The sequence below is a fragment of the Eptesicus fuscus genome, chromosome 1 (genome assembly GCF_027574615.1).
Source record: "Eptesicus fuscus isolate TK198812 chromosome 1, DD_ASM_mEF_20220401, whole genome shotgun sequence".
Classification (NCBI taxonomy): Eukaryota; Metazoa; Chordata; class Mammalia; order Chiroptera; family Vespertilionidae; genus Eptesicus; species Eptesicus fuscus.
This window is the reverse complement of record NC_072473.1, coordinates 30,284,980-30,311,544: the sequence shown is the minus strand read 5'-3', so window position 1 is coordinate 30,311,544 and position 26,565 is coordinate 30,284,980. Positions and strand designations below refer to the sequence as shown.

Sequence of the window (26,565 nt, the reverse complement as noted above, 5' to 3'; positions counted from 1 at the left end):
AGACTGCCCCACCGGTCACCCCACAGATCGGTCTTAATCGCTGGCTAGGCCTAGGGACCATACCTGTGCACGAATTTTGTGCATCGGGCCTCTAGTAATACCATAAAAGCCTTATATGACTAACCTACAGCCAACATCATACTCAGTGGGCAAAGACTAAAACCATTTGCCCTAAGAACAGGATCAAGATAGGAATGCCCACTTTCACCACTCCTGTTCAACCTAATCTTTAGTACTGGAAGTGCTCTACCCATATAATCAGACAAAAAGAAGAAATAAAACACATCCAGATTGGAAAAGAAAAAGTAAAACTCTCATTACTCACAGATGACATGATATTATACATGTAAAACCCTAAAGACTCCATCAAAAAAACTATTTGATTTAATAAATGAATTTGGCAAGGTAGCAGGATACAAAATTAACACCCAGAAATCCATCGCATGTTTATACACCATTAATGAACTCACAGGAAAAGAACCTAAAAAAAATATCCCTTTTACCATTGCAACAAAAAAAATTAAGATACCTAGGAATAAACTCAACTAAGGAGGTAAAAGACCTATACTCTGAAAACTACAGGACATTGTTAAAAGAGATGGAGGAAGATATAAACAAGTGGAAGAATATACCATGTTAATGGATTGGTAGAATCTACATTATTAAAATGTTCATTCTGTCCAAAGTAATCTACAGATTCAATGCAGACCCCATTAAAATAACAACGGCATATTTCACAGAGCTAGAACAAATTCTCCAAAAATTAATATGGAATAAAAAAAGACGCCAAATGACTGCAGCAATCCTGAGAAAGAAAAACAAAGTTGGAGGGATCACAATACCAGATATCAAGCTATAAAGTCACTGTTCTCAGAACTGCCTGGTACTGGCACAAGAACAAACACACAGACTAATGGAACAGAGAACCCAGAAATCGACCCAAGCCATTATGCTCAATTAATATTTGACAAAGGAGGCAAGAGCATACAATGGAGTCAAGACAGTCTCTTCAATAAATGGTGTTGGATCCCCTGATTGGTGGTGTTGCTCTTATATCAATCAGGGGCAAAGCAGGTGTACAGTCCTTAGTTCATCCTAGCTTGATGCCTGTGTTGGTGGCCAGAGCTGGTTCATGCCTGAGGCACATAAAATGAAAAATGAAAAAATAAAATAAATGGTGTTGGAAAAATTGAACAGATACATGCAAAAAAAAATGAAATTAGACCACCAACTTACACCATACACAAAAATAAACTCAAAATGGATAAAAGACTTAAACGTAGAAACCATAAAAATCTTAGAAGAATCCATAGGCAGCAAAATATCAGAAATATCTTGTAGCAATATCTTTACTGTCACATCTCTTAGGACAATGGAAACTAACAAGAAACCAATGGGACTACATCAAAATAAAAAGCTTCTGCACCGCAAAAGAAACCATCAATAAAACAACAAGAGAGCCCACTGCATGGGAGAACATATTTGCCAATGTCATATCGAATAAGGGCCTAATCTCCAAAATTTATAGGGAACTCATAGAACTTAACAAAAGGAAGATAAGCAATCCAATCAAAAAATGGGCAAAGGACATAAATGGAGACTTCTTGTAAGTGGACATACAGAAGGCCAAGAGACATGAAAAAAAATGCTCAAAATCACTAATCATCAAGAGATGCAAATCAAAATGACAATGAGGAACCATCTCACACCTGTCAGAATGGCTATCATCAACAAATCAACAAATGACAAGTGCTCCCAAGGATGTGGAGAAAAAGGAACCCTCATGCACTGCTGGTGGGAATGCAGATAGGTGCAGCCACTGTGGAAATCAGTATGAGGTTTCCTCCAAAAATTAAAAATGGAAGTCCCATTTGACCCAGAAATCCCACTTCTAGGAATATATGCCAAGAAATCAGAAACATCAATCAGAAAGGATATATGCACCCCTATGTTCATAGCAGCACAATTTACAATAGCCAAGATTTAAAAATAACCTAATTGCCCGTCAGCAGGTGAGTGGATTAAAAAACTGTGGCACATCTACACAATGGAATACCATGCTGCTGTAAAAATGAAAGCACTCTAACCATTCGCAACAGCATGGATGGACCTGGAGAGCATTATGCTAAGCAAGATCAGTGGAGAAAGATAAATATCACATGATCTCACTCATTTGTGGACTATAATGAACAACATAAACTGATGAACAAAAATAGATCCAGAGACATAGAAGCATCGAACAGACTGACAAACCTCAGAGGGAAGGCAGGGGAGGGTGAGGGTAGGAGTAAGGACTTGTATGCATGCATATAAGCATAACCAATGGACACAAACAGTAAGGGGGTGAGGGCAGGTGCTGGAGGGGGGGCAGGAGTGGGCGGGGAGGGGTCAATTGGGGAAAAAGTAGACATATACACTTTCAACAATAAATAATTCAAATAAATTTTAAAAAGAAATCAAGTAATTCTAGAAAAGAAAAATGATATTAGCATTCAAAGATCTTCATAGTTTCATATCCATGGTAAGAAGTCAGCAATACATTATTTTGACCATTTCCATTCATGCCACCCTCCAACCACCAAATCTAAATTTTGTCCCCTCTCCCCACCAACCCCCACACCTTACTGTCTTATAGCACTACCCTTTTTTTCCTTCACAAGCACAATTTATAATATAAAATGTAAGCATGTTTAATGTCTATATCCCCCTGGTAAGGTGCAAGGTCATCTTAAGGGAAGGAGTCTTAGTCTGTTTTGTTGTTCACCTCTTGATACTCAGGGACTAGCAAAGCCCATAATCTAATTTGGTTTTATAACTGGTTTCTAATTATTATGCAGGTATTTCTTGAGAAGTAATATTTCTTGAGAAATGTTAGTGTCTTCCACCTCAGTGCCAAAACATGATGATTAACAATAATATAGAGAAAAGGGGGATGTCAAAATAATGTAATCAGTAGTAGAGAAAAAGTGAGCCCAGAAAGCACCCTTTGAAATGATGGTCAATCATAGCTCTGCTAGTAAAACTCTTAAGAAATCCAATAGGATAAAATCTCTTAATACAATCCTATATGATCTCATTTTGTTTTGATCAACTATTTATTTGTGAAAAAAAATAGGTTTTTAATTAAATTTATTGGGGTGATATCTACAATAATAAAAGAGAAACATACAAATTACCATCACTCCGCTATGCTACCAGCCAATCAGAGTGAGTATGCAAATTAACCTGAAAACATGTCAGCGCTCTGCCCCCCTGCCTCTCTGGGCCTGTGGGGGTCAGAGAAGTCGGGCACCAGTGCCTGAGGCTGGCTGCAGCCAGGCAGACCAAGAAGCTGCCTGCCCCGTGATCCCAGGCCACAGCCAGCAGCAGAAGCCTCACATCCTCCCACCCCACATCCTGGGGGAAACAGAGAAACTGGGCAGCGCCTCAGGCTGGCTGCAACCCGGGAGATGAAGGAGCTGCCTGCCCCGTGATCCCAGGCTGCAGCCAAAAGCAGAAGCCTCACGTCCGCCTGCCCCACGTCCTAGGGGAGACGGAGAAACCGGGCCCCAGCACCTGAGACTGGGTGCGGCCCGGGAGACGAAGAAGCCTCCTGCCCCATGATACCAGGCCGCAGCCAGCCGGAGAAGTTGCCCACACTGCATCCCAGGGAAGACAGAGAAGCAGCCCACCTGCGGTCTAGGTGCCAGCACCTGCAGCTGGCTACAGCCTGGTAGACTGAGAAGCTGCCCACCCCGCAGTCCCAGCCACCAGTACCTGCTGCTGGCTGTGGCCCGGGAAACGGAAAAGCCGCCCAACCCGCGGTCCCAGGTGCCAAGCACTTGTGGCTGCAGCCCAGGCGAAGCCACCTGCCCACCATCCCCTGCGGCTGCAGCTGGCCTGGGCGCCTATAGCTGACCAGAGGGAGGGAAGCCCGGATCACAGGTGCCTGTGGTCGGCAGGAGGAGGAAATCTTGGGTTCCGGATGTGGGGCGGAGGCAGAGGTGGTTAGGGGCAATCAAGCCAGCAGGGGAGCAGTTAGGGACAATCAGGCTGGCAAGCAGAAGAAGTTAGGGGCAATCAGGCAGGCAGGCGAGCAGTTAGGATCCAGCAGTTCTGGATTGTGAGAGGGATGTCTGACTGCCAGTTATCCCCTGAGGGGTCCCAGATTGGAGAGGGTGCAGGCCGGGCTGAGGGACACCCTCCCTACCCCCCCCATGCATGAATTTCGTGTACCGGGCCACTAGTTGGTTAATAAAATTATATAGATTTCGAGGATATCCTACCTTATAAAAGAGAAACATGCAAATTGACCGCACCTTCGCTACGCCCAGAGCCAATCAGAGCGAATAAGATGGCGGTTAATTTGCATATGTGGGCGCTGAGCGGCCTGGGTCCAGGAAACATCCTCCGGACCCAGGCCACTCCTAGCCTGTAGGCCCGTGTTTAGGTCCTGAGTGGCAGGGGTCCCAGAACGCCCCCTGGCCACTCGAAGCCTATGGGTGTAGGCGCCAAGCCACCTGGCGGGGCAGTGATCGCGGCTTACAAAGGATCCTGCCCGAAGTGGTGGTTTGGGGCCACGTCCCCAGCCAGGCGCCCACGACCAGGGGCTGGCTGCTGGCCTCTGGGGTGTGCCAAGACCCTGGCGGCCACCGCTGCGTGCTGCCCAGGGTCTCTGCATGCCCTGAGCCTGAGGCCCATGGTTAGGCTGGCTGCTGGCCTTATGGCGTTTGGAGACGGGGATGTTCCCGCCCCACCCCAGAGGCTTTCCAAGCTCCAGCACCAAGTGGCGGTTTGTGTCCACGCCCCCAGCCTAGCGCCCTCCACAAGGGGATGGCTGCTGGCCTCTAGGGTGTGCAGAGACCCTGGCAGCCACCACCAGGTGGCAGGGACACACCCCTAGCCCAGTGGACACAACCCAGGGGCTGCATGAGCTGCAGAGGATACACCTTTTTTAAAAAAATTTTTATTGATTTTTTTTTACAGAGAAGAGGAGAGAGGGATAGACAGTCGGAAAAATCAATGAGAGAGAAACATCCATTAGCTGCCTTCTGCACACTCCCCACTGGGGATATGCCTCCAACCAAGGTACATGCCCTTAACAGGAATCAAACCTGGGATCCTTCAGTCTGCAGGCCCACGGTCTATCCACTGAGCCAAACCAGTTTGAGAGTAAACACCTTTTCTGACCACTCATTGGTTAAGCTCCCTGTAGGCCACCACTTGCAGTGTTCTTGGTAATTTGGGTTATAAGAATCTAAGAGGGTGATCTAGGGTTTTTCCACCACACTCTTGAAGGAAAAAAATGAAGGTCCCTTGAGGGGTCCCAGATTGGAGAGACTGCAGGCTGGGCTGAGGGACAACACCCCCCGTGTCCCCTTGTGCATGAATTTCGTGCACCGGGCCTCTAGTATTTCTATAAAACAAAATCTGTATTTTGCATTGTGTCCACACCACCCAAAGTTAAATTTCCTTCCATTGTTCTTTGGCCATTAGTAACACAACATAACATGATATTATAAATAATATTATTTTTCTATTATTTTATTGATTAAGGTATTACATATTTTTGTTATTGATCAAGGTATTACATACAAGGTGTCTATATTTCCCCATTGCCCCCCCACCCCACTCCCATACATGCCTTCACCCCCCAGTGTCTTGTGTCCATTGATTATGCTTATATGCATGCATACAAGTCCTTTGGTTGATATCTTACCTCCACCACCCCCCCAGCCTTCCTGCTGTAATTTGACAGTCTGTTCAATGCTTCTCTGCCTCTGTATCTATCTTTTTGTTTAAATAATATTCTTAAATGTGAAAAGAATGAGCAAATACAGAGGTGATGATGAGACACTATAATGGCATAGTTTCAGCTCTTCAATTCAATTCATTTTATCCTTTCACTCATGCATTCATTCTATTCTCATGAAACCATCCTTAAGTTCTCCAGGAAGAATATACCACACTAATAGTGGTCTCTTGGGAGTGGTATGTAGGAGGATTTACATGTATATTTTCATGTATATATGTATATGTACCACATGTACATTCCTTGAGTTTTTATGATAAGCATATGTGTGTATGTTTAAAACCTCCAACGACCAGATTGATTATTTATTCTCTTTATCATAATTCCTAAACAATTCCTAACTTGAAAAAAAAAAATCACTTGTCAGACCAAAAAGAAATCTAGCCCAGAAACTTCAGACTAGTAATAGTGACATCAGTTCATAACCTTGTAAGATAATACCATTTGGAATAGCATGCTTCTTTGGTCAAGTTATTAAAGTTTGGTCAATGTTTCCAACTTTAGAAATAATGATATGATTATTGTATATGATTGTATTGTATTGTAAAGATCAACAGCTATTTTTATGACATTCATTTGTGCCATCATAAATACACAAAATACTTATTAGACTTAAAAACCTCAATCATTGAGTACTCGGTTTTAAAAGTACTCTAACAAAAATGAATATAAATCAATTCAGTGAGGCAACAGCATTGTTTCCAATTTATTTAGTTTAATTTCTCTCTGTATGTAAAGCAGTTATAGTAGAAAGTGAAGACTGTTAGAAAAAACAATGAAACCAAACAATAATTTATATGATTAAGATAAAAGATTAACTAAGGCTATGTAGACAAATTATTGGTAGAAAGAGGTTCTATTCAATTGTAAACTTTTGTTCTTGAGCTTGTCCCTTTAGCAAAGTTTAAAGTAAATGTCAATCTTTATATTTTGAATTGCAAATTGCTTTTCTAAATCACAACATCTATTCTTGAAATTTCACATGTCAACAGCTCATTAATATCTACAGTAAATGTAGTTCTCTGAAAAAAATCCACAGATTTTATATTTATTGAGACAGAATGCTGGCACACAAAAATAGAGTTCCTTCAATTATATTTTGGCAGAAGTTAACTTTAGTTTAAAATCTGTCTACGGAAATTATGACAACAAAGCAATGAAGTTACTATTTTAAATAAGATTTGCTGCTGTTGGTAGTGTTGATGCTTGGATAGTGTTTATAAATCAAGAGAGACTGTATTTAGTATTTCATAATTGGCCACTTCAGAACCATCTACCATCAACATTTAAATGGTATAAAAATGTAAACAGTGGCAGAAAATTAAAGTACTAAGTTATTTTCACAAAGTCATGAATGCAACACATATACATAAAATATTAAAAGTGCATTTTTGCCTGCTGTTAGTCTTACAGCTTTTTTCTCATTTAATATTTAATGGTGTTTTTTTAAATATAATTTTGTGTAGGATTTATACTAAGTAGAGCTGTGGTTTTGAAGCTAACTATATTTATTTATTTTTTTAATATATTTTATTGATGTTTTACAGAGAGGAAGGGAGAGGGATAGAAAGCTAGAAACATCGATGAGAGAGAAACATCGACCAGCTGCCTCCTGCACACCCCCTACCGGGGATGTGCCCGCAACCAAGGTACATGCCCTTGACCGGAATCGAACCTGGGACCTTTCAGTCTGCAGGCCGATGCTCTATCCACTGAGCCAAACCAGTTTTGGCTAATATTTAATGTTTTAATATAAGAAATACTTTAATCAAAGTAAGAAAAATAACACTACTCAACAATTTGTCAGGATGAAATTTTAAGTTCGAGTCACTATTCTACTAGCTGAGTACATAAATTGTCCTGCAAAAAAATGAATTTTACCTAATTCCTTACCATTACATTTAGTTTTATTGAGGCACAGAAGTTATACCAGCTCAATAAGTCAAGCTGTCTTTGTGACAACTTAAATAAGAAAAAGGATCTTAAGACCATTTTACAAACCAAAATATTAGTAAATAAAAGCCATATGCATATGGGAGTCCACATTTTGTTTACAAAAGGAAATTGGAAACACCTTTAAATACTGCAGCAGATAACTGGTTGAATAAATTGTATTGTATTCATGTGAAAAAAAAACACAATTACAATTAAAACATCATATTTTTGACATGTTAAAATGTTTAAGCAAAAAAAAAAAAAAAAGACACATAAAGATCTTCTGTAAGAAAGTTTATGTACCTACAGCAGAAATTACTGTCTACCAAAATCTCCCCTTCTCTCTCAACTAGCCATCAAGGTAGGAATGGGTGTCATACCGCCGTATCTTACCTAATAATAGACAAACATGTAAATTGACCGTACCTCCGCTACACCCACAGCCAATCAGGGAGTATGCAAATTAGAAGGCCAAAGATGGCGGCTACCCAGCTGCTCCAGGCGCGGAGTGGCCAGGCGGGGCAGGACGCCTGCTATGAGAGGGAGGGCGGTGGGTGAAGGGATCTACAGGAGCGGAGTGCCGCAGCGAAGACAAGACTGCAGACTCCAGAGTCTGCAGCGAAGATGAAGATGGCAGACTCTGGCGGGAGCGAAGGCCTGGGTCCTGGGTACCAGAGGAAAACTGGTGCTGGAAGCCAAGGGAAGGAAGGCCTATTGCATGAATCTCTTCATGCAACGGGCCTCTAGTAACTATATAACTATTTGTGGATATATTAATAAGTTTTTGAACAGGGAATATGAGGATAAGTGACATATGCCTTTCCAGGCCTAGGCCTTAAAAGGACAAAGGTCTGTCTCCTTCCTCGAAGCTGAATATGTGCAAACCTATGACCCAGTTTAGACCATGCAAACAATAAATACCTTACCAGATAGTGAGGAAATGAGAGGGAAGACATCTGAGTCCCCATGGAGCAGAACTGTCCCCCTACTAGTGGTCCACTCTTTATATTTGTTTTAATCACAAACTATTTTTAGTAACTGTTCTTCAAGCCACTGTGTTTTGGGTCTCTTTATTACAGCCCTTCATTCTTTCATTCTAACTAATGTAGCATGGCAAAGAAAAAAGTCATAACTAATGTTCACTGCATATATAAGTAGTAACAAGTAATAGCAGTATACTTTCTTATTTTTCTCCTCATGACATAGTGCAGATATATATCTGTTACAATAAAAAAAAAACACCTGCCGAAACCGGTTTGGCTCAGTGGATAGAGCGTCGGTCTGCGGACTGAAAAGGTCCCAGGTTCGATTCCGGTCAAGGGCATGTACATTGGTTGCGGGCACGTCCCCGGTGGGGGATGTGCAGGAGGCAGCTGGTCGATGTTTCTCTCTCATCGACGTTTCTGACTCTCTATCCTTCTCCCTTCCTCTCTGTAAAAAATCAATAAAATATATTTAAAAAACAAAACAAAACAAAAAAAAACACCTAAGAAGATTTTAATAAATTTTAGAATTTAAATCATTATTTCTTCTCTGATCCTATTTTTGGCATTATCCTTTAACAAATGTAGAAGACAGCTATTGTACAGAATCGTTAAAGAAGTATATATTTACATGGGCTAAAAGTATTTTCTAGAGCAGGGGTCAGCAAACTTTTTTGTAAAGGGCCTGACAAATATTTTAGGTTTTGCAGGCTATATTGTCTTTGTCATAACTATTCAACTCTGCCACTATATAACAAAAGCAGACACAGACAATACATACATGAATGAGCATGGTTGTGTTTCAATACTTTATTCACAAAAACAGGCACCTGGTCTGTGGACCAGTTTGCCAATCCCTTGTCTAGAGTATAATCCTCACTGTATCATAGATTGTTTTAAAACATTAAAGAAAACAGTGAGCAGTTTTCATTCTCCATGACTGGAAAAATCTTTTCAAAACTGGATCATCTGAAAACTGAAAAACAAACCAAATACGTATGGAAACTTTCTTATTCTATTCATTTAAGAAAGGAAAAGTAAGCTTTCCTGAATCCGATACTATCAGCAAGTAGCATTTATGAAGTGTCTACCCACAGATAGTGTCCTGCTAGGTGGCAAAGAAAAGGTTCTTCATGTTTCAAGATGATGCTAGGATATGTGCTGTATTGTTCCAGCTGTGAATTGCAAGAGCTAATTTACTTTATCTTTAATGTTCCATATGGTCAATTTGGCAAATTCTGACCATAATCACAGAATGATATAAGTTCCTGGCCCCTTCATAGTCATAGATTCTTACACTAAGTCATTTATCCAAAAAGTATTTATTGAGCACCTATGTACCAAGCATCTCAAACAGATAAAGTGTATCAATAACATAGGACTTCTTAGTATTTCCTTCAAAGCAGCTTTCATAGCTTTAGAGAAAGCTTATGTCAGGGAATAGCTTACAGTAGTCTTACATAAGCACAACAGATTATTAAAATTTCATGTTTCATCTTTTAAAAATGTGGCAAATTTTTCATCTTACTCCATTATATATCCATTTTAAATTACATTTTTAAATGTTCTCAATTTAATTGGAGGTATCAGTATGGATTCATGGACACACACACACACACACACACACACACACACACACACAGAAATCAAAGAAATACAGGGTGTCCCAAAAAAATTTACACACACTCTGAATGATTATAAGGTGTTTATTAACATACAGTTAATTTTCAAAATTAAGTGAGTTATCACCTGTTAAAGTGTGTACCCAATTTTTGGGACACCCTATATAGATTTGTATGTGTGACTGACTTAATATACATAAATATATTAACTAGTTCTCTACACTGAGAAGGCCTAGAAGCAATAACATTCCAGTAGGAATGAGCACATTCAGTGCTTAGAACTTGGTTTCTAAATACCATTCTCAAATACATTTAGAGAGGACTCCTGAATAAGTGGTTGATTCTAGGGCTAGAGCAGGGAAAACATAATATGAGCTTGGAACATCTTGTAGTGTCATAAAGTAAGGAAGTACACAAAAAAGGATGGGACATTTTACAAGGACATCCATATATATAAAAGGCTAATATGATAAGTGTCCATTGGGGTAATGATGTCACATAGCAATGCCCAGCTTCCTCTCCCTAGAGACTAGCCTCCTTGCAGTTTCTTCAGCCCAGGAATAGGACTTGCTTTATAGCCAGGTGGAAACATTTTACACTTTAACCAAATGTCTGTGAAGCATTTTCCCATGCCTCATCTCATTTGATCCTTACAGAAGTCCTGAAGTAGGTAGATAGGAGACTCGGTGGAATCCTATTTTCTTTTCATTAGCCGGGAAATGGAGATTTAGAAAGCTTAGAAACTTGACCTGACTGAAAAGAAGTAAGAAACAGTGGACCTTGAAAATGACTTCAGGTTTTCTCACTGTACAGAATATACTCAAACACTGCTGCAGTTCAATATTTTACCCTTTGTTCTCCCTGCATGATATACAATAATCTGCTTCATGTTGATATTTACTGCTGTGTTGCTGACAATTATCTGAAAGAGAATTTGAGGTGCTTCTCTGGGCTGGATAAAGTGTAGCTAAATCAGAAAGCAGGTCTAAGCAAGTTTATTCTGTATCTATAAAAGGCTAAGTTGACTCGCACATGCACAATACATATAAAGCTCTCACTGGCACCAATTGAACACGTGTGTTTCAATCTGTCATTGTCTATTGTGAATTTGGTTGACACTTCTGTTATAGAGAAAGGGCAAATAGCAATATTAAAATATTTCTTCTAATGAATTTCCTTTCAATGTGCATGAATTCGTGCATTGGGTCACTAGTAAGAACATAATGGAAGGAAAACAAAATCACCAAAGTTGGAACAATTTAATTTTTTTAAAATGGTAGTATTAGATTATAACTCACAGAATAAAATAAATATCTAAGAACACATACTGATATACATAATTGTATAAATTAATAAATGGAGAGAAGAAACAGCTCTTTACAAAAATTTGCAATAAATAAATGAAGATAGAAAGAGGAACATAAAAAATCACCATAAGGCAAACATCAGTGTACCTCACAAGGGATAATTTGAGACTATTAAGAAATAAATGCAATGTGGGGTCCTGAACCAAATCCTGGAACAAAAAAAGAAAATTATTGCCTGGCTGGAGTGACTCATTTGGTTGAAAATCACCTTATGCACAGAAAGTTTGCCAGTTTCATCCCAGTCAGGGCACATACATGGGTTGCAGCTTCGATCCCTGGTTGGGGTGTGTACTAGAGGCAACCAATCAATGTTTCTGTCTCACATAGATGTTTCTCTTTCTCTCTTTCTGTCCTCCTCTCCTTCCCTCCCTTCCTCCCTCCCTCCCTTTCCCCCTCCCTCCCTCTCTCTCCCTTCCTCTCTCTAAGCATGTCCTCTGGTAAGGATTAAAAAAAATTCAAATTAGGTCTGTAGTTTAGTGGTCATTATTCCACCAATATTAATTTCTGAGTTTTGATAATTGTACTATGTCTACATAAGATATTAGCATTAGGGGAGGTGAAGCTCAATAAATTATATACAGAAACTCTCTGTACTAATTTTGTAACTTTAATGTAAGTCTAAAATTTGTTCAAATATTTTTAATGTTTTAGTGCATTTAATGCATTATAATGTTTATACAATTTACATATCACTCTTTATCCTTTGGCTTCATATTCCGCCACCACCCCACCAAGTGCCAGAACACCACTACAGTTGGAAAAGCATGGTCCTAACCTCATCAACAATAGAACTTAATTGAGAAATAAGAAAAAATATAAGGTAATGATTTTGTACTGCGTCTACAAATTAGAATTAGTGAAGTAGCTCAAATCATCATAAACAACAAGTGAGGTATATTTCAAAGAATGTTTGGAATATGCATAAAAATTTTTGAGTTTTGGTCCCAGTCATCTGCTTGTTTAACCCTGGGCAAACCTCAATTTTCTCATCAACAGGCGAATCCCTTCTAAACTATCATGAATTTACCATCTGCAGATTGGCAAGCACCAATGCTACCTTGAGTATGTGTGAGGCAATTCGACATTCCCATCACCAAAACAGTGGATTGGCATATACAAAGATTCCTAGCATTTATATATTTATCAAGTATTTATATAAGGACTGCTATATGCCAGGCCCTTTAGATACTAGGGATATAAAGATGACTAAGACATGATTCCTGATTTTAAGAGTCTAACAGGGCCAATAGATCTATAAACAATAATAATACTGTGTGAAAATGTTACATTCAGAATACTTCAAAGTACAGACAAAAAGAAAAATAAATAATACTGGAATTATCAGGAAAGATTTCACTAAAAAGCAATATTTTAGCTATATCCCAAAGGTGGAGTAAGAATTGTTCACATAGAATAGAGGCCAGCATGAAAAAAAGCATAAAGAAATGAGCATGTTGTATATTCAGAGAGGGTAATGGTGTTATGCAGCTGAAACAAGAGTATTCAGGTAGAAGGGGAAATTTATCTGAGAATTTATAACTGCACTACTGGCCCAGTGCACAAAATTCATGCACATTAAAAGGGGAATAATTAGAGGAAATATTTTAATATTGCTATTTGCCCTTTCTCTATCATAGAAGTGTCAGAGATGAAAGAAAATTAGTAAAACGTATATGAAAATCTACCTCCTGTCAGAGTCTGGGGCACGCCGAGGGACCCATAGTCAAGTCCCCGCCCACCTGCAGTGCCTCAAAATCGCATGAGACCCAAAACCAGCCAGCCCCACCCCCATTGGGTGAGATCCGAATCTGGCCGGCCCCACCCCCATCAAGCCCCGCCAGGCAAGGGGGCGCAACCTCAGGTCCCCTGGCCTGGCGGGGGGGCACAGCCTCAGGTCCCCCATCAAGCCCCACGGGGGAGGAGGGCGCAGTCTCAGGTCCCCCAGTGCACCCTCAGGTCCCCTGGCCCAGCGCCGCGGTGGGGGGTGTGGCCTGAGTGCCCACGACCCAGTGCCAGGGCAGGCGGCGTGCCTTGAGGTCCCCTGTTAAGCCCCGCCAGGCCAGGAGCGTGGCCTGAGGTCCCCTGTCAAGCCCCACTGGGCAGGGAGCATGGCCTGAGGTCCCCGGCCCTGCGCTGGGGTGGGGGTCGTGACGTGTGGTACCCAGGGCGGGGGCGGGGGACGCGCCTTGAGGTCCCCCATCAAGCCCCACCAGGTGGTGTATACGGCCTGAGTTCTCCCGTCAAGCCCCGCTGGGTGGGGGGGTGCAGCCTCAGGTCCACCAGCCCGGCAGCAGGAGGGAGCACAGCCTCAGGTCCCCTGTCAAGCCCTGCCAGGCGGGAGGTGCAGCTTGAGGGCCCCCATCAAGCCCCACTGGGCAGAGGGCACAGCCTCAGGTCCCTCGGCACCGGGGTGGGGGGACACGGCCTGATGTCCCCCAGCCCGGGGCAGGGGGAGCAGCCTGAGTTCCCCTGGCCCAGCACTGGGGCGGGGGGCACACCTTGAGGTCTCCTGTCAAGCCCCTCGGGGTGGTAGGCACAGCCTGAGGTCCCATCAAGCCCCGCTGGGTGGGGGGGTGCAGCCTCAGGTCCCCTGGCCCAGCACAGCCTGAGGTCCTATCAAGCTCCGCCGGGCAGGGGGTGCAGCCTGAGGTCCCTCGTCAAGCCCTGCTGGGTGGGGGGTGCAGCATGAGGCACCCCCGTCAAGCACTGCTGGGCAGAGGGACGCGGCCTGAAGTCCCGTCAAGCACAACTGGGCGGGTGGCACAGCCTCAGGTCCCCTGCCCCAGCCCAGTGCCACACAGCCTCAGGTCCCTGCTGATTGCTCCTTAAGGCTCATTACAGGATCTTGGCCTCCGCTCTGGGTGCAGCCATCTTGCGTTACAGAAACCCCGCCTTCAATGTGGGCGCCACCATCTTTGTGATGGTATGATGGTTAATTTGCATATTCCCTCTTTATTAGATAGGAGGATACCTGAACACAAGTGATTATGGTGCTCTCATGTATATAATATTTGTATAAATCAGGAACAAGCTGAGAAATTAACATAAAATTGCTTTGGTCCAGGACTATAGATAGAATAATAGTTCTCCAAAGATGCCATGTCCTAAATGATCTCCAGAAGCTGTGAATATATCTTCCATGCAAAAGGGACTTTACTAATGTGAATAAGTTAAGCATCCTGCACTAGAAAGAATATCCTAGATGTAGATTTTCCAGGTGAGCCCCCATATAAAACCAAGGTTCCTTATAACAGGGAGGCAAGAAGGTCAAAGGCAGAAAAATTAGGTGGCATGACAGATGTTGAAGTCATGTACTTAAAGATGAATAAAGGCCAGTGAGCCAAGGAATGCAGGTGGCCTCTAGAAGCTAGAAAAGACAAGGAAATTGAGTCTTCCTGGAAACCTCCTGAAGGAAAGCAGCATTGCCTGGCCTACACCTTGATTCAGTGCCGTAAGATTCAGTTCATAATTCTGATCTTCAGAATTGTAAAGAAATGAATTTGTGTTGTTTTATAAAAATTATATTTGTAGTAATTTGTTACAGCAGCAATGGGAAAGTAAGAGTCAATAATAGCACTGGATGACCAGGCAAAAGGAGGTGAGGGGAGGGAGTAAGAGGTAAACCAAAGAATATATATGCATAAATGCAAAACTCATGGACACAGACAGTATAATGTGGTGAAGGCCAGGAAGGGAGCGGAAACAGGGTAGAAGGAGGCAAAGATGGGGTGGGGAACACCTGTAATAGAATAAAAAAATACATTGAGGAGGAACATACATACCCCTTAACCAGGTTACACAGAATTCCCATAAATACTAGTAAATCCCCATAAAATATTTGAAATTCAATATTTTAATGGAGAAAAAAGAAGGGAAAATACTGAGCCTGAACCTGTAGTGTAAAGAACCAGTAGTATTAAATCTCCAATTACTTCACATAATAGAAAATGTGATGAATAGTTCAGAAAAAATAAAAGAATAAATTGAAACACAAGGAAAGAACATGACAGCTTTAAAAAAATAACCAAACTGAACTTCCAGAAATGCAAGTCATTGAAAAAATAATAATAGCTAGGTCAAATAGAAAATTAGACACATCTGAAGACAGAATTAATGAACTAGAAAAGAGGCCTGCAAACATCCTATATAATAAAAGCCTAATATGCTAAGTGTCCGGTCATCCAATCGGCCATTCAACCAATCAAAACGTAATATGCTTATGATATGTTAAAGCAGCTCAACCACTTGCTATGATGTGCACTGACCACCAGGGGACAGATGCTCTGACCAGAAAGTTAGTTTGTTGCTGGGGTCCAGCTGATCGGGACTGAGAAAGATGGGATGGACACGCCCTATAGCCCGCCCCGGCTGGCCAAGCTCCCGTGTCCCTCCCTTGCTGCGATTTTGCACCAGTGAGGTCCCTCAGCCTGGCCTGCGCCCTTTTGCAATCCTAGCTGAGGGAAAACCCCCCGGAGTGCACTAATTTCATGCACTGGGCCTCTAGTTTTCTATAAAAGGGCAATAGTAAATTTTTAAGCTTTGCAGGCACACAGTTTTTGTTGCAAAAACTCTACCTTTGTAGTATGAAAGCAGCCACAGTCAATATGTGAACAGTATATGTATAAATACATATATATGGTTGTGTTCCAATAAGACTTTACTTACAAAAACACATAGCTGACCTGTGGGACCACAGTCTGCACCACCATAACTAGATAAATATAAGGAAACTACCCAGAATGTTGTATCAATGGTAAAAAAAAAATGAAAAAAATAAAAGATATTGAGAAACATAAAAAAATAAAAAGAGAATGTCCACTACATAAGAAAATTTCCAGAAGAAAAAATAAGAAAGGTCATGTTTGAAAAAACAGTTGAGAATTTCCTCACCAACAAAAGACATAAGTTATCTGATTTCAAGAAGTAAAGCAAGTTCTGAACAGGATAAATGGAATCAAAATCAACACCTAGACAGATAAGAGTAAGGATATATAGCTATAAAAACAAACAGAAGAATATTAAAGCAATCAGAAAGAAAAGATAATTCATTTACAAAATAATGACATTTCTCAACAGCAACAGCAACAAAAGATGCCAGAGGACAAAGTGCAGGGGAAAAAAAAATCACCCCAGAGTGTAATTTCAGAAACAATTAAACTATAATTTAAGATTCAGAGTGAAATAAAAGCATTAATAGACAAAGACAGACCTTACCACTAAAAGCAGAGCTCACCACTAAGAGACTCTGGTTGAAAGAACTTCATTTGAATAAATATGTAAAAATTTAAAGATATTCTATTCCTAAGAAATAGAAATTTCATCTATAACTCCAAACTAGTTGTAAGGAGGAAAAAAGGTTATAGACATGCCTCTATTCAATAAAAAGTAGAAAGATGAGAGGAGAAGGAAAGCAAAGAAAAGGCAAGGTAAAGGAAAAAATTGATTAAGATGATAGAAATATGTCCAAATAATACTGAAGCAGAATAAATGTAAATGAGCTAAACTCAGTTAAAAGACAGATTGTCAGAATGAATTAAGACAATGAAATCTAGTTACATTCTATCTGTCAGAGGCATACCTAAAACACAGAGGCACAGAAAGATAGAAAATAAAAGGGAAAAAGAGATATATTGAGGAGGCAGAAGGGCAGAAAAACCTGATGTCAGTATATAGTATCATACAAAACAGACTTTAAGTTAACAACCATCATCAGGGAAAAAACATAAGTTAACTACATAAAGATATCATAATTCTAAATTTATATGCCCTTATGGATATACATGCAGAATAAATAAAGGAGAAATTGAAAGAATCTCTATATATAAAAGCCTAAGTGACCATCTTACCAGTAACTATGAGGCACAATGACAACTAGGCAGCAGATGCTCCGACCAGTAGCTATGACACACAGTGAGCACCAGGGAGCAGATACTCAACGCAGGAGATGCCGAGCTGCAGTGACTTGGCAACTGCGGTTCTCGGGTGACATACCTGGAACCAGAGAGGAGGGAGCCCGATTCCGGGGTGCGTCACCCGAGAAGTGCCCTCTCGCAATCCGGGACCCCTCAGGGAATGTCGGACACCCAGTTTCGGCCCGATCCCCACAGGCCAGGCCGAAGGACCCCACCAGTGCAGAATCATGCACCAGGCCTCTAGTTATAAAATAAGAATTCCACAATCAGTAAAGGAAATTTTAATATACAATTCCATAATTAATAGATCAGATAACAGAAATTCTGAACAACCAAATTAACAAGTTTGATCTAATGACATATATGGAACTCCATATCCAACAATTTAGCAAAAACACATTTTTAATCCACATGGAGTCATATGAACCATAAAACACCAAAAATTCTCAAAAATGCCAAATGATATCATGCAGAGCTCATTATTTGACAATAATGTAATTGAATTTGAAACCAATTACCAAAAAAGATAAATTTTGTAAATATATTTGGTTAGAATATATAATAAACTCTCAAAACTCAATAGGAAAACAAACAATCCAATTAGAAAATAGACTAAAGACATGACATTTTAGCAAAGTGAACATACAGATAGCAAATAAGCACATGAAAAATGTTTATCATTAAAGGGAGAAACCAAGATGGCGGCATAGGTAAACACCTGAACAGCTGCCTCGCACAACAATTTCAAAACTACAACTAAAAGACAAACCGACATCATCGAGAACCACAGGAAGGCTGGCTGAGTGGAAATTCAACAACTAGAAGGAAAGAGAAAAGCACACTGAGACTCAGAGGAGCTGTGGAAAGCAGAGGTACGGAGGCGCGCGCATGCGGAGAGGGCTGGCAACTGAGTACACTGCTCAATCAGGAGGGAGACAAAAGCTCCAGACTGCTCTGAACTCCAATTCCAGGCAAGACTATGGGGACCCAGACTCATACGGGGAGAAACTGGACTGTCTGGCAGCGGGCGAAACTCAAGGGCAGCTTTCTCTCAGAGGTGCTTGCAGCGATTACCGCAGGACACTAAGACCCAGGGGCCTCTTAGGGCAGGGCTGACGGGAGGCTTGCTGTTTGCTCCGCCCTGAGACTCTGCCCCATCCAAGCTGAGCGCAGAGGTTTTTGCATATGAATGGCCTGGTCATTTGAATTCTAAACTTACCTAACAAACTGCAGCTGAGTCAGTGAGACCCAGAACATCCAAAAGAAGGCCCAAGGCCCCACAGCAGCTTGCATTGCTTCACAGCTGGGCCTCATCTGGGCACCTCCAAAACCCAAACAAATAAGAGGAATCTGCAGAACTCTCTGTAGGTCTTGCTGGGTGGCCTCAGGCAGAGGCTAAATTAGCACCTCCTTGGAGATCCAAGAGCCAGTGTACCCAGTGGTCAGAGTAGGACCATCCAGATTACAACTCCTCAAATCCATAAGGGACACACTCAGGGGGCAGACCCAGTGAGCACTAAAGCCCACTGAAGCAAGTCTTGTCTCATAATGGTGTCTCCAGCACAGAAGTTCTCCCATCTTGGCATTTTAATAAAAAGAGAATATTAAAAGGAGCAAGAGAAAAACAGTTAGTTACCTACAAGGGAGCACCCATACGATTGTCAGCTGATTTCCCAACAGAAACTATGCAGGCCAGACAGGAGTGGCAAGAAATATTCAAAGTGATGAATAGCAAGAACCTACAACCAAGATTACTCTACACAGCAAAGCTATCATTCAGAATTGAAAGTCAGATAAAGAGCTTCACAGGTAAGAAAAAGATAAAGGAGTTCATTACCGCCAATCCAGTATTATATGAAATGCTGAAAGGTATTCTTTAAAAAGAGGAAGAAGAAAAAGGTAAAGGTAAAAATTATGAACAACAAATACATATCTATCAACAAGTGAATCTAAAAATCAAGTGAATAAAATATCTGATGAACAGAATAAACTGGTGAATATAATAGAATCAGGGGCATAGAAAGGGAGTGGACTGACAATTCTCAGGGGGAAAGGGGTGTGGGGTGTGGGAAGAGACTAGACAAAAATCGTACACCTATGGATGAGGACAGTGGGGGGGAGGGTAAGGGCAGAGGGTGGGGTGGGAATAGGGTGGAGGGGAGCTTGGACGGAAAAAGAGGAACAATTGTAATAATCTGAAAAATAAAGATTTGTTTTTAAAAAAAGAACAAGGAACAAGTTTGATACTCTTGAAAAATGTTCATCATTAGACATTAGAGAAGTATGAATTAAAATCACAATTAGACATCCCTACACACCAATCAGAATCCCACCCACCCACCCAAATAGTGACAATACTAAATGCTGGCAAAAATGAAGAAAAACTGATCACTTGCACACTGATAGTGGGAATATAAAATAGTTTAGGCAGTCTGGAAAATAATTTGTAATTTCTTTAAAAAACTAAATATGCCATAATCATATGACCCAGCATTTATCCCAGCAAACTAAAAATTTAAGATCACCACACATAAGCCTATAGATGAATGTTCACACAGCAATTTTATATGTAACAGCCAAAAACTAGAATCAGCCCAAATGCCCTCAAGGCTACAAAGTTTCAGTTATAGAAGGTAAACAAATCCAAACAGAAATGACTGCCGGCCACGTAGCGAGCAGGAGGCTTGGCTCCGCTCCAGGCTACCAAGTTTCAATTGTAGAAGGTAAATAAATTCCAAATACCAGGGCTTCTGCTTCGGTCACCAGGGGGCGTGGCTGGCCTGCAAAACACCACAGACCCCTCGCTCAGGCCACCCCACGCCCCAAGGGAACCCCCACCCTGATCTGAGACACCCTTCAGGGCAAACCAGCTGGCCCCTACCCATGCACCAGGCCTCTATCCTATCTAATACAAGAGTAATATGCAGATTGACCATCACTCCAACACACAAGATGGCTGCCCCCATGTTACAAAGATCCTGCCCCCATGTGGACACAAGATGGCCACCACAAGATGGCCAGAAGGGGAGGGCAGTTGGGAGGCACCCTGCCTGCAAGGGAGGGCAGTTGGAGGCGATCAACCCTGCAGGGGAGGGCAGTTAGGGATGACCAGGCCGGCAGAGGAGGGAAGTTGGGGGCAAACAGGCTGGCAGGGGAGCAGTTAGGGATCAATCAGGCTGGCAGCGGAGTGGTTAGGGGGTGACCAGGCTGGCAGGCAGAAGCGGTTAGGAGCAGTCAGGAAGGCAGGCAGACGAGCAGTTGGGAGCCAGCAGTCCTGGATTGAGACAGGGATGTCCGACTGCCCGTGCCGGGATAAGGCTTAAACGTTCTGGGCAGTTGGACATTCCTCAAGGGGTCCCAGATTGGAGAGGGTGCAAGCTGGGCTGAGGGACACCCCCCTCCGTGCACGAATTTCGTGCACTGGGCCTCTAATCTATAATAAAAGCGTAATATGCTAATTAGACAGGACAGCCGAACAACCTTCCAGACGTCATTCTGGACGTCCTTCCAGACGAAGCCATGGCGGCGGGGGCCAAGGTAGAGGCAGTTATAGGCAATCAGGTACGCAGGCGAGAGGTTAGGGGCAATCAGGCAGGCAGGCAGAGTGGTTAGGGGTGATCAGGCAGGCAGGCAGAGCAGTTAGGGGCGATTATGCAGGCAGGCAGGCAGATTGCTTAGTGGTGATCAAGCAGGCAGGTGGAATGGTTAGGGTGATCAAGCAGGCAGAGTGCTTATGGGCGTGACCAGGCAGGCAGGCAGGCAGAGTGCTTAGGGGCAATCAGGCAGGCAGAGGCGGTTAGGGGTGATCAGGCAGGCAGGCAGAGTGCTTAGGGCAATCAGGCAGGCAGAGGGGGTTAGGGTCGAGCAGGCAGGCAGAGTGCTTATGGGCAATCAGGCAGGCAGAGGGGGTTAGGGTCGAGCAGGCAGGCAGAGTGCTTAGGGGCAATCAGGTAGGCAGAGCGGTTAGGGGCAATCTGGCAGGCTGGCAGAGGTGGTTAGGGGTGATCAGGCAGGCAGGCGAGCAGTTAGGGGCCAGCGGTCCAGGATTGCGAGAGGGATGTCCGACTGTCAATTTAGGCCCGATCCCACAGGGATCGACATTCCCTGACTTCTAGAGGGTGCAGGCTGGCCTGAGGGACACCCCCCCTCCCATGCACGAATTTTGTGCACCAGGCCTCTAATATATGGAATAAAAAGGCAGCATGAGGGATTCTTGGTGTTGGAACTGCTTTGTATCTTATAACTTTTCTTCCTACACTGAATCTAATATACACATAATAAAAACTTTCATGTTTTTCTGCAACTTCTTTCTCTAGACAACATATTGTAGGACATATAAAAGATAAAAGTAGCTGCTCCCAGAAAATGCGACTGCGGGTAGAAAGAGAGAGTGGGATACAGGCAGGGAGACAGCAAATACACACTAGAACTTTTTTACTTTCTCATTTAGATGTTTTGTCACAAGTGTTCGAAATTATCAATTCAATAAGATATTGGAATGAAAATGTATGGAGAAATTTAAAAACATACCTCTAAATAACTAATGGATCAAAGATGAAATCACAATGGCTATTAGAAAATATTTAAAATTCATGGAAGATAACTAATGTGATCCTACCAGTAAAAGGGAACCACAATCATAAGTAATTACATTAATCAAAAAAGAAAACTTAAATATAAAAAATTATGAATTTAAATCAAGAAGTTAGAAAAAGAACAAGAGTGATTTCAAAGAAAGCAGAAGAAAGGACTTTAATTAGAAAACAAAGATACCACAGAAGGAAAAAAACAAAGCAAAAGCTGGTTCTTTGAAAAGACTAGTAATATAGATAAATCTCTGGCAAGAGAGAGATCAAGGTAAAAAGAAATATGAAAAAGGCACAATATTAAGAATTTTTAAGTGCATAATTACAGCACTAGCAAAGCATAGTAAACAAGGGAAAGAGGCACACATAATGCAGCTAGAAAGAAGGAAGAAGCCAAATGCTGGAGGAAGTAGTAAAAATGGACTAATTAGAAGGTTTGGAGAGATAGTAAGTAATAGTGGAATGAACTGGAAGGAAGAGTGGAGGCAGAAAACTCCTTAGATTTGGGTTATGTTTTGGAAGAAGAGCTGACAGGTGATGCTGAAGGACTAAATATGGGTTTGAGGGAAAGACTGAGGATATTAAAGATAACTATTAAGGTTAAAACTAATAAATAAAATCCCTACACCTCAGCATGCAGACCTAAAGAATATGGCTCCCGTCTACTTCTAGCTTCAACTCTCATTAATCCAACTCACTTAGCTCATCTTTCAGTCAAACTAAAATTCTCACCATTCACCTAGCATGTCATACACTTTCAATCTGTTGCTTCTTTCTGGAATGCTCTAATTCTTCATTGAAGTCTTACTCATCTTTCAAGACTGATCTGTATGACACTTTTCACTAATCTTCCAGGCATGATTAATCACTCCTGTCTCTACCTTCATAGTTTATATCTACCAGCAACAGCAGCAACAGTATTGTTACAGTAACAGATGTTAACATTTACTTAGTGTTTACTGTGTTTCAGGCACTGTTATAAAACTACTAGAGGCCCGATGTACGAATTCATGCACGATGGGGGTCCCTCGGCCTGTCCAGCAATTGGGGCTGATCAGGGCCGTCTCGCCCAGAGCTGATCAGGACCAATCGGGCAGGCCAGCTGGGGGGAGGGACCGTGGGAGGTTGGCCTGCTGGCTGTGGGGAGGGACAGCAGGAGGCTGGCCAGCTGCAGAAGGTTGGCAGTGGGAGCGCACTAACCACCAGGGGGCAGCTCCTGCGCTGAGCATCTGCCCCCTGGTGGTCAGTGTGCATCATAGCTACCAGCCGGTCAACCAGTCATAAGGGTCCTTAGACTTTTATATATATAGATTACATGGATTATTTTATTTAATACTATAAAGAATCTTATAAAGTAAGCACTGTTATTATGCCCTTTATATCAAGAAACGAAAGTATAAAAAGATTAAATTGTCAAAGGTTACACACCTAGTAAGTGCCAAAAAAAGGATTTGAACCAGGGCACTATGGCTCAAAAACTCATATACAACTTCCCAGTGAAACCAAAGCTTGAGAAGTTAGTGGGAATGTAAAATGGTACAGCTGCTATATGGAAAATGTATGGCAATTCTTCACAAAATTAAAAATAGAATTACCACTTGATCTAGCAATCCCAATTCTGGGTATATATACAAAAGAACTGAAAGCAGGATCTCAAAGATGTATTTGTGCATCTATGTTCATAGCAGCATTATTCACTATAGTCAAGAGGTGGAAGTAACCCAAATGTTTATGAATGGGTATGGTATATACACACAATGTAATATTATTCAGTCTTAAAATGGAAAAAGATTCTGGCACATGATAAAAAATGGATGAACCTTGAGAACATTATGCTGAGTGAAATAAGGCAGCATAAAAAGACAAATATTGTACTATTCCAATTATATGAGGTATCTGAAGTAGTCAAATTCATGGAGACAGAAAGTAGAATGGTGGTTGCCAGGGGCTACGGGAGGAAGAATGGGTAGTTATTGTTTAATGGATATAGTTTCAGCTTAGCAAGATCAAGAGTTTTGGAGATCTGTTGAACAACAATATGAATATACTTAACACTACTGAGCTGTACACTTAAAAATGGTTAAAATGGCAAATTTTATGTTATGTTTCTTACCATGATTTAAATATTTTTTTTTAAATAATAGGAAGGTATGTCTATGAAAGAGATATATGATACTATTGTACATGTACATTAGAAATGAAAGGAGGTTGGGGAAGACAATCTGACTATGAAGAGCCTTAAATGATAAAATGAATAAAAATGAGAAGATATTTAAACCTGGCCCACAGCAGAAAAACACCCTATAAATCAATACCTAGATGCATCTAAACTCTCAAAAGCCACCAAGCTTGAGGATCTAAAGTGGAAGAAAAAAGTTTTCTCATTTTGAAATACTATTTTTATTAAGCTGTAAGTTTTTTAGGCAACCATATTATAAAGCTTTTCCAAATGATACTCTGTTTAACAAAATAAGATTTAGCTTCTTATATTGCTAATCACAATTTGATTTTTGAGTATCACTAAACCCTATGCAGTTTCTACAATATTCTACATTCTGGGAAGCCCTCAGATTTTGGAATAAAAAACATAAAATAAGTTTGAATTTAAAGTAAGATAAGCACTAGCTGGATAGAGTTAGAAAAGTTACTTAACCTCTTACCTCTCTATGCTTCACATTCCTTACTTGTTAAATTCGGATAATACCACCAAACTCACTTGGCTGTGATGGGAATTAATTACACAGCATATTGTAAAGAATCTGATATGGTGAGTAGTGTAGAGTACGAGCACAGTAAATGACAATTTAGGAAAATTTAAGATTTTTATTTTTGATTTTAGGTTAATTAATATTAACAGAAAAAAACTGAATTTAGATTTTTATTAAGCCCTGCAAAGCACACTGACTCAGTACTTGGGCTTTAAAGGTGGCAGATTTCAAAAAAGACTAAATTGAAACATTAACACAAGCAGTTACGCATACAATAGTGAAAAGAGAATTAAAAGGACAGGACTTGTTTGAAAATTGAACGTGATTTAATTTAGAAATTTCATCCAATAACTGAAGAGTTAATAGGGTTTCAAATTAAATTTACAAAAGGTTAAATGTAAATGAAATAATACCCCTTTTTAAATTTCTACATAATACCCCTTTTTAAATTCCTACATATTTAGTGGGGTAATATATGAGAAAGAATTATAAACTACTGGAGGCCCGTTGCACAAAGATTCGTGCAATAGGCATTCCATCCTCTAGCTGCCAGCCCTGGTTTTCCTCTGGCACCCAGGACCCGGGCCTAAGCGGAGCCAAGCCTTCAGCCTTCAGGCTTGGTTCGGGCCGCGGGCGGAGCCTTCAGTCTTCAGCCTTCAGCCGTCAATGGAGCCAAGCCTGCAGCCTTCAGGCTTGGCTCCGGCCACGGGCGGAGCCTTCAGTCTTCAGTTTTCGCTTGGGCGGAGCCTTCAGTCTTCGCTTCATGACTGTGTATGCAAATTAACCCACCATCTTTGTTGGGTTAATTTGCATACTCACTCCTGATTGGCTGGTGGGCGTCATGGAGGTATAGTCAATTTACATGTTTGTCTATTATTAGGTAAGATAACAAATCTAGATATTCTTAGTATTCTGGCATTATGAAAAACATTATAGTTAATATTACCAGAAATCATAAAATTATCTTCTTGTTTCTTTTTTACTTCCATTTAATGAACAATCAAAATGTCAAGATACAATGTTCAAAAGCACTAAATGGGCAGGTGGAATGTTAGGGATTTGTTTTAGAAGGAAGCAGGAAAGAAGAGATGTAAACTATACTTTATCTTAATCTTGAATTTTTCATTAACTTCCTTTTTATAATGACATTTAAGGGAAAAAGAAAAAAAACTCCAGATATTTTTATTAGTTAAGATTTTCTAATAGTTTAAATTTTTATTAAAACCACATACTCTAAATCTATTAGCTGCATTTTTCAACAATCAAATGTGCAGATCGTATATGCACACACATATATACAAGAAAAAGGGTACATGTGAGGTATCCAAGCCTCTTAGAGAATTATTCATCATTTAAAAACCAAAATCATGCCGAAACAGGTTTGGCTCAGTGGATAGAGAGTTGGCCTGCGGACTTAAGGGTCCCAGGTTCGATTCCAGTCAAGGGCATGTACCTTGGTTGCGGGCACATCCCCAGTAGGGGGTGTACAAGAGGCAGCTGATCGATGTTTCTCTCTCATCGATGTTTCTAACTCTCTATCCCTCTCTCTTCCTCTCTGTAAAAAATCAATAAAATATATTTAAAAAATAAATAAATAAAATAAAAACCAAAATCACTCATGTGAAAAAATCATGGTACATTTGGTTTATTCTTAAAGGAAA

At 41.2% G+C, this 26,565-nt stretch overlaps 1 protein-coding gene across 1 annotated transcript in view; it reads right to left on the bottom strand.

Annotated features, from left to right (window-relative positions):
• Nucleotides 1–26,565, bottom strand: part of CHM (CHM Rab escort protein) — a 410,199-nt gene that overhangs the window by 212,744 nt on the left and 170,890 nt on the right. The gene's annotated exons all lie outside the window — the stretch shown is intronic.